This window comes from Hypanus sabinus, chromosome 16 (assembly GCF_030144855.1).
Source record: "Hypanus sabinus isolate sHypSab1 chromosome 16, sHypSab1.hap1, whole genome shotgun sequence".
NCBI classification, from domain to species: Eukaryota; Metazoa; Chordata; class Chondrichthyes; order Myliobatiformes; family Dasyatidae; genus Hypanus; species Hypanus sabinus.
Window position 1 is genome coordinate 187,742 of NC_082721.1, and position 9,453 is coordinate 197,194.

Genomic DNA, 9,453 nt, shown 5'->3' on the forward strand with positions numbered 1-9,453 from the left:
TAAGGCACTGAGTAAAGTTTGTACATTATGTTGTATTTGTATAAGACATTGGTGAGGACACACTTGGAGTACAATACACAATATTGGTAATCTTTAATAGGAATAATGTGTTTAAATTGGAAAAAGTGTAAAAAAGATTTATCAGCATTTTACCAGTGCTAGTGGTTCTGAGTTATAGGGAGACTAGGTGTTTATTCCTTGAAATTTAGGAAAATGTTTGCTGACCCTTAAGTAAATATTTAAAATTGAAGGAAAAAGATAGGTTGCATGGTAAAAGACTTTTACTCCAGGCCGGGGAGAGCACAATTATTAGGCATAGATTTAGGGTGTGAGGGGAAAGATTTAAGAGGGACCTGAGGGGGATTATTTTCACCCAGACAATGATGAGTACATTGAACGAGCTGCCAGAGGAAAGGGAGAGGCAGGTAAAGTAGTATCACTTAAGAGGCACTTGGAGAGGTACATGGAGGGGTGGGTCTATAGAGGCATATGGGCCAAACACAGGAAGTTGGGATTTGCTGGGTGGATACCATGGTTGGCATAGATTTAATGGGCTAAAGGGCCTGTGTCTGTGCTACATTGCTCTATGATTCTATATTTAAAATTATGTTGTAACATGTCAATCTGTTAATTTAAGTTGCTACGTCAATTCACATGCTGGATGGAGAATGTCGAGGTCACAAGCTATCATTGAGCAAGATGTTCCAAAACTGAAGAAAGAGGTATCTTATGAAAGTACAGAATGTAATGTTATTTTGGGAAAAGATGTACCTCTGGTGATTCTATGATAAGCTTACCAGAATATCTTCTTGCTGTCAAGAGGATCCAAGGATGGAGGGTAGAGATTCAGAGCCCTCAATTACAACTATTAAAATAAAGGAAATACAGCACAATGGTTTTCGTACCATGAGCATTGAAAATTTCGTTGAGGTAGAGGAAGCTGAGCAGTGATAATTGGAGATTTATAAAGTAATGAGGGGCCATTCCAGGCATCTCTACCACTCTGTGTAAAACGCTTGCCTTACAAATCTCTTTTACATTTTCTGCCTTGCACCTTTAATTATGCCCTTTGGTATTTGACATTTCTACCCTAGGAAAAGTGGCTACTTACCCGATAGGTATGGAGACAGGTTTCCTGCAGTCTAGCTTATCCATACTCCTCATAACCTCAACCATGTCCCCTCTTACCACTTTCTGCTCCAGAGAGAACAAGCTTAGCCTCTCCTCATAAATGGCCCGGCAACATGCTGTGCATGTTCTCTGACTGTCTTTAGCATATTAGTGACCAGAATTGTATACAAGATACCTTTTGATCTTGTATAAGGATGGGGTGTAATTTCTCTATTTCAACTTTCAACACAAAGCCAGTAACCCATGTGGCTTTCCAACCACCTTGTCTGTCTGTGTTTCCACCTTAAAGGATGTGTGGACATACTCCAAGGTTCCTCTGTCAGTTTACCCAAAATGCATTATCTCACAGTCATCTGGAGCAAACTCCCTCTGCTGTTTATTGCCTTATTTCACTGGTTACTTTGCAACTAAGACTACCTACACTATGAAAAACTCTAATAATATTCTTGACATCTGTGAGATTACTGATCTTACTTCCTACATCCACATCCAAGTCATACCCTCTGATCCAGGCAACATCCTAGTAAATCTTTTATGCACTTTTTCCACAGCCTCTACATCCTTCCATGAAAGGGGCGACCAGAACGGCACACAAGGTGCAGCCTAATCCAAGTTTTATACAGATGCAACGTGATTTCTTGATTCTTCTAGTCAATGCCTGACCAATGAAGCTTTCTTTACCATCCTATTGACATGCCTGGCCGCTTTCAGTGAGCCATGGACTTCGATCCCTCTTTACATCAGAGCTGTTAATGGTCCTGCAATTTACTGTATACTTTCCCCATACATTTCAAATCCCAAAATGCAACACTCACAGTTGTTTGGATTAAGTTCCATCCAGCTTTTCTCTACCCATATCTATAATTGATCTATGTCTTACTGTATCTTTGATAATCTTTTCTACTGTCCACAACTCCACATATGTAATGAACAAAAGCTGTTCCTGCATTAATCCTTGCAGAATACTGGTAGTCAGAGATTATGTGAAGAGCAAGAGATGAGCCGTCTAAGAGTAGGACCAAACAGGTGAAATAGTGAAAACGTGTGCATGTAGTTGGAGGAGGTAGCAAAAGTACAATGAATACTTTGCTTCAGTATTCACCAGGGAAAAGGACCTTGGCAATTGTGGGGATGACTTACAGTGGACTGAAATCCTTGAGCGTACAGACATGAAGAGAAAGGATGTGCTGAAACTTTCAAAAAGCATTAAGTTAAGTTGGCGGGTCTGAATGAAATATATCCAGGCTACTGTGGGAAGTGAGAGAGGAGACTGTTGAACTTCTGGCAATGATCTTTGCATCATCAATAGGAACAGGAGAAGTACCAGAGGATTGTAGAGTTGCAAATGTTGTTCCCTTGTTCAGGAAAGGGAGTAGAGAAAACCCAGGAAATTATAGATCAGTGAGACTTACTTCAGTAGTGGGCAAGTTGTTGGAGAAGATCCTGAGAGGAAGGATTTATGAACATTCGGAGAGACTAATTTGCAAGGGGGATGGGACCCGGAGCGCTAGAGCAGTGAAAGAAGTGCATGGAGTAAAGCCAGATGTAACATATACAGAGGCTTTGAGGAAAGAGAAGCAGAATAAAGGGAGCAAAGGTAGTAACGTAGAAGGGCTAAAGTGTGTGTACTTCAATGCAAGAAGCATCAGGAACAAAGGTGATGAACTGAGAGCTTGGATACAAACACGGAATTATGATGTAGTGGCCATTACGGAGACTTGGCTGGCACCAGGGCAGGAATGGATTCTCAATATTCCTGGATTTCAGAGCTTTAAAAAGGATAGAGAGGTGGGGAAAGGGGAGGAGGGGTGGCATTACTGGTCAGGGATACTATTACAGTTGCAGAAGGGGTGGGTAATGTAGCAGGATCCTCTTTTGAGTCAGTATGGGTGGAAGTCAGGAACAGGAAGGGAGCAGTTACTCTATTGGGAGTATTCTATAGGCCCCCTGGTAGCAGCAGAGATACTGAGGAGCAGATTGGAAGGCAGATTTTGGAAAGGTGCAAAAATAACAGGGTTATTATCATGGGTGAATTTAACTTCACTAATCTTGATTGGCACTTGATTATTTCCAAGGGTTTAGATGGGGCAAAGTTTGTTAAGTGTGTCCAAGATGGATTCCTGTCATGGTATGTTGACAGGCCGACTAGGGGGAATGCCATACTAGATCTAGTATTAGGTAACCAACCGGGTCAGGTCACAGATCTGTCAGTGGGTAAGCATCTGGGGGGACAGTGATCACTGCTCCCTGGCCTTTAGCATTATCATGGAAAAGGATAGAATCAGAGAGGACAGGAAAATTTTTAATTGGGGAAGGGCAAATTATGAGGCTATAAGGCTAGAACTTGTGGGTGTGAATTGGGATGATGTTTTTGCAGGGAAATGTACTATGAACATGTGGTCGATGTTTAAGGATCTTTTGCAGGAAGTTAGGGATAAATTTGTCCCGGTGAGGAAGATAAAGAATGGTAGGGTGAAGGAACCATGGGTGACAAGTGAAGTGGAAAATCTAGACAGGTGGAAGAAGGCAGCATACATAAGGTTTAGGAGGCAAGGGTCAGATGAGTCTTTTGAGGAATATAGGGTAGCAAGAAAGGAGCTTAAGAAGGGGCTGAGAAGAGCAAGAAGGGAGCATGAGAAGGCCTTGGTGAGTAGGGTAAAGGAAAACAAGGCATTCTTCAAATATGTGAAGAACAAAAGGATGACAGGAGTGAAGGTAGGACCGATTAGAGATAAAAGTGGGAAGATGTGCCTGGAGGCTGTGGAAGTGAGCAAGGTCCTCAATGAATACTTCTCTTCAGTATTCACCAATGATAGGGAACTTGATGACAGTGAGGACAATATGAGTGAGGTTGACGATCTGGAGCATGTTGATATTAAGGGAGAGGAGCTGTTGGAGTTGTTAAAATACATTAGGACAGTTAAGTCCCCGGGCCTGATGGAATATTCCCCAGGATGCTCCACGAGGCGAAGGAAGAGATTGCTGAGCCGCTGGCTAGGACTGTGTTCTGTGGTGGGAAAGCTGTTGGAAAAGATTCTTAGAGATAGGATCTATGGCCATTTAGAGAATCATGGTCTGTTCAGGGACAGTCAGCATGGCTTTGTGAAGGGCAGATCGTGCCTAACAAGCCTGATAGAGTTCTTTGAGGAGGTGACCAGGCATATAGATGAGGGTAGTGCAGTGGATGTGATCTACATGGATTTTAGTAAGGCATTTGACAAGGTTCTACAGGTAGGCTTATTCAGAAAGTCAGAAGGCATGGGATCCAGGGAAGTTTGGCCAGGTGGATTCAGAATTGGCTTGCCTGTAGAAGGCAGAGGGTTGTGGAGGAGGGAGTACATTCAGATTGGAGGGTTGTGACTAGTGGTGTCCCACAAGGATCTGTTCTGGGACCTCTACTTTTTGTGATTTTTATTAACGACCTGGATGTGGGGGTAGAAGGGTGGGTTGGCAAGTTTGCAGACGACACAAAGATTGGTGGTGTTGTAGATAGTGTAGAGGATTGTCGAAGATTGCAGAGAGACATTGATAGGATGCAGAATTGGGCTGAGAAGTGGCAGATGGAGTTCAACCCGGAGAAGGGTGAGGTGGTATACTTTGGAAGGACAAACTCCAAGGCAGAGTACAAAGTAAATGGCAGGATACTTGGTAGTGTGGAGGAGCAGAGGGATCTGGGGGTACAAGTCCACAGATCCCTGAAAGTTGCCTCACAGGTAGATAGGGTAGTTAAGAAAGCTTATGGGGTGTTAGCTTTCATAAATTGAGGGATAGAGTTTAAGAGATGTGATGTAATGATGCAGCTCTATAAAACTCTAGTTAGGCCACACTTGGATTACTGTGTCCATTTCTGGCCACCTCACTATAGGAAAGATGTGGAAGCATTGGAAAGGGTACAGAGGAGATTTATCAAATGCTGCCTGGTTTAGAGAGTATGCATTATGATCAGAGATTAAGGGACCTAGGGCTTTACTCTTTGGAGAGAAGGAGATATAATAGAAGTATACAAGATATTAAGAGGAATAGATAGAGTGGATAGCCAGCGCCTCTTCCCCAGGGCACCACTGCTCAGTACAAGAGGACATGGCTTTAAGGTAAGGGGTGGGAAGTTCAAGGGGGATATTAGAGGAAGGTTTTTCACTCAGAGAGTGGTTGGTGCGTGGAATGCACTGCCTGAGTCAGTGGTGGAGGCAGATACACTAGTGGAGTTTAAGAGACTACTAGACAGGTATATGGAGGAATTTAAGGTGTGGGGTTATATGGGAGGCAGGGTTTGAGGGTCGGCACAACATTGTGGGCCAAAGGGCCTGTAATGTGCTGTACTATTCTATGTTCTATGTTATAAGAGACATAATCTGATTAGGGATAGTCAGCATGGCGTTGTCAAGGGCAGTTTATGCCTTATGAGCCCGATTGAATTCTTTGAGGATGTAACAAAACACATTGATGATGGTAGAGCAGTGGATATAGTGTATTTGGATTTCAGTAAGGCATTTGATAAGGTTCCCCATGAAAGGCTTATTCAGAAAGTAAGGAGGCATGGTATCCAAGGAGAGCTTGCTTTGTGGATCCAGAACTGGCTTGTCCACAGAAGGAAAAAGGGTGGTTGTAGGTGGTTTGTATTCTGCATGGAGGACAGTGATCAGTGGTGTTACGCATGAGTCTATTCTGGGATCCATCCTCTTTGTGATTTTTATAAATGACCTGGATGAGGAAGTAGAAGGGTGGGTTAGTAAGTTTGCTGATGACACAAAAATTGGGGGTGTTGTGGATAGTGTGGAAGGCAGTCAGAGGTTGCAGCAGGACATTGATAGGATGCAAAACTGGGCTGAGAAGTGGCAGATGGAGCTCAACACAGATGAGTGTGATGTGGTTCATTTTGGTAGGTTAAATTTGAAGACAGAATATTATATTAATGGTAAAACTCTTGGCAGTGTGGAGGATCAGAGAGATCTTAGGGTCTGTGTCCATAGGACACTCAAAGGTGCTGAGAAGCTTGACAACGTTGTTAAGAAGGTGTATGGTGTGTTGGTGTTCATCAACTGTGAGATTGAGTTCACTGTAGATTGATAAGGATGTTGCCTAGATTGGAGAGTGTACCTTATGAGTATAGGTTGAGTGAACTTGGCCTTTTCTCCTTGGAGTGATGGAAGATAAGAGATGACCTGATAGAGGTGTATAAGATGATGAGATGCATTGATCGTGTGGATAGCCAGAGGCTTTTTCCCAGGGCTGAAATGGCTAACATGAGAGGGTACAGTTTTAAGGTGCTTGGAAGTAGGTGCAGGAATGATGTCAGAGGTAAGTTTTTCACACAGAGAGTGGTGAGTGCATGGAATGGGCTGCCAACAATGGTGGTGGAAGCAGATACAATAGGGTCTTTTCAGAGCCTCTTAGACAGGTACAAGGAGCTTAGAAATATAGAGAGCTATGCGCTAGAGAAATTCTAGGCAGCTTCTAAAGTAGGTTAAATGATCGACACAACATTGTATGCTGAAGGGCCTGTAGTGTGCTGTAGACTTCTATGTTCTATGTTCCAGTCAGAATTAAGTTCCTTCAAATCTACCTTGGCTTCTATATGGAAGTGAATTTGAATCCAAATTACTGAGTCATCATGGATCCCATAGAACATAGTACAGTTCAGCACAGGAACAGCTCCTTCAGCTCACAATGTCTGTGCTGAACACATCAAATTATTGTAAAGCTCTTCTCCCTGTACATGATCTATATCCCTTATTCTCTGCATATTTATATGTCAGCTTCTAAAATGCCACCATTGTATCTAACTTTGCTGTCATATCTGAAATGCAGCTTATTCTTTATAGAAATTATAACACACAGTTTGGATTTAATACAGTTTTGCAGCAATGGTCAAGTCTATAATAAGAATTCTTTAATCATTTTCTAACTCATGCTAGTGGTTTCCTGTCTGTACATTCTGCTCTGTTTTTGTTTGCAGATTGTTTACAGATATCCTATATTCAACTCACAAAAAAAAACTTGAAGCAAGCTTCAGCAAACTCATGTAAAAGAAATAATTAAGAACAAACGATAAACTGATTTTTGTATTTCTTGAAGCAGGGGGGTGGATGCAGGCTTGCAAGTATTCTGGAATGAAGCAACTAAAGAATCAAAAAAGACAAATGGTGCTTTTATTTGGTACCTTTCCTGAGGTGTTGATATCTTTCACAATCGTAATTTATGCTCATACAAGTCTAAAAATTATAATTATAATGAACCCATGGCAAAATGCATAAATAGACAATAGATAGTAGGTACAGGAGTAGGCCATTCGGCCCTTCTAGCCAGCACCACCATTCACTGTGATCATGGCTGATCATACACAATCAGTACCCTCTCCCCATATGCCCTAACCCTGCTATCTATAAGAGTTCTATCTAACTCTCTCTTGAATGCATCCAGAGACTTGATCTCCACTGCCTTTTGGGGCAGAGCATTCCACATATCCACCACTCTCTGGGTGAAAAAGTTTTTCCGCATCTCTGTTCTAAATGGCCTACCCCTTATTCTTAAACTGTGGCCTCTAGTTCTGGACTCACCCATCAGTGGGAACATGCTTCCTGCCTCCAGTGTGTCCAATCCCTTAATAATCTTATATGTTTCAATCAGATCCCCTCTCATCCTTTTAAATTCCAGTGTATTTATAATTTTTATATAGTTTTTATAATCTCATATGTCTGAAGTTTGTAAACACAAGAGATTCTGCAGGTGCTGGAAATCCAGGGTAACACACACAAAATGCTGGAGGATCTCCGCAGGTCAGGTAGCATCTATAAAAATGAATAAGCAGTCATCTTTTTCGGTTAAGAACTTTCTTCAGGATTCGACCCGAAATGCTGATTGTTTATTCATTCCCATAGATGCTTCCTGGCCTGTTGAGTTCCTCCAGCAAGTTGTGTGTTTAAATGAAGTTTGTAGTTTTTTTTATTCCCTGAATGCTTTCTATCTGACACTTAGCTGAGTTGCTGAAGGACATAACAGGCTACAATCTGACTGAACCTACACAGGCTCACAGGGTAGAGAATTCCACCTATTACTTGAAGAAATTCCTAATCACTGCAATAGGATGCAGAGATATGTGAGCAAAAGTGGAGTTTCTTGTGAGAGCATGACCAGGGTGGTGGGGGTCTCTGATGATGGATGCTGCTTTCCTGCAGCATCCCCTCATATCATCGTTTGCGGACAGTGGAGTGAGCCAGGAGCAGAGTGGAGGCTTAAAGGCTTTGGCTCAACGGGCTTAGGCGGAAGCGGGCGAGGCAAGGTAGGTTTAGGTTTCAATTTTTCCTGTTATTTGAGGAAAGGGGGAAGTATGAGTGTGAGGGCAGCTTGTTGTTCTCTGTGTCGGATGTGGGAGGTCCTGGAGTCTCCTAGCCTCCTGGACATCCACATCTGTACCAGGTGTGCCAAGCTGCAGCTCCTAAGGGACCGTGTTAGGGAACTGGAGCTGCAGTTTGATGACCTTCGTCTGGTCAGGGAGAGTGAGGAGTTGATAGAGAGGAGTTACAGGCAGGTGGTCACACCAGGGCAATGGGAGGTAGACAGGTGGGTCATGGTTAGGAAGGGGAAGGGGCAGAGTAAGGTACTAGAGAGTACCCCAGTTGTTGTACCCCTTGACAATAAGTACTCCTGTTTGAGTACTGTTGGGGGAGGGGGACAGCCTATCGGGGGAAGCAACAGTGGCCATGCCTGTGGCATAGAGTCCAGCCCTGTAGCTCAGAAGGGTAGGGAAAGGAAGAGGAAGGCAGTAGAAATAGGGGACTCAATAGTTAGGGGGTCAGATAGGCGATTCTGTGAACGCAATCAGGAGACCCGGATGGTAGTTTGCCTCCCTGGTGCCTGGGTCCGGGATGTTTCTGATCGCATCCAAGATATCCTGAAGTGGGAGGGTGAGGAACCAGAGGTTGTGGTACGTATAGGTACCAATGACATAGGTAGGTAAAGGGAAGAGGTCCTGAAAGGAGAATATAGGAAGTTAGGGAGGAAGTTGAGAAGAAGGACCGCAAAGGTAGTAATCTCGGGATTACTGCCTGTATCGCTCGACAGTGAGAGTAGGAATGGAATGAGGTGGAGAATAAATGTGTGGCTGAGGGATTGGAGCAGGGGGCAGGAATTCAAGTTTCTGGATCATTGGGACCTCTTTTGGGGGAGGTGTGACCTGTACAAGTAGGACGGGTTACACTTGAATCCTAGGGGGACCGATATCCTGGCGGGAAGATTTGCTAAGGCTACTGGGGAGACATTAAACTAAAATGGTTGGGGGTTGGGAATCAATTTAAAGAGACTAGGGGAGAGGAGTTTAGTTCA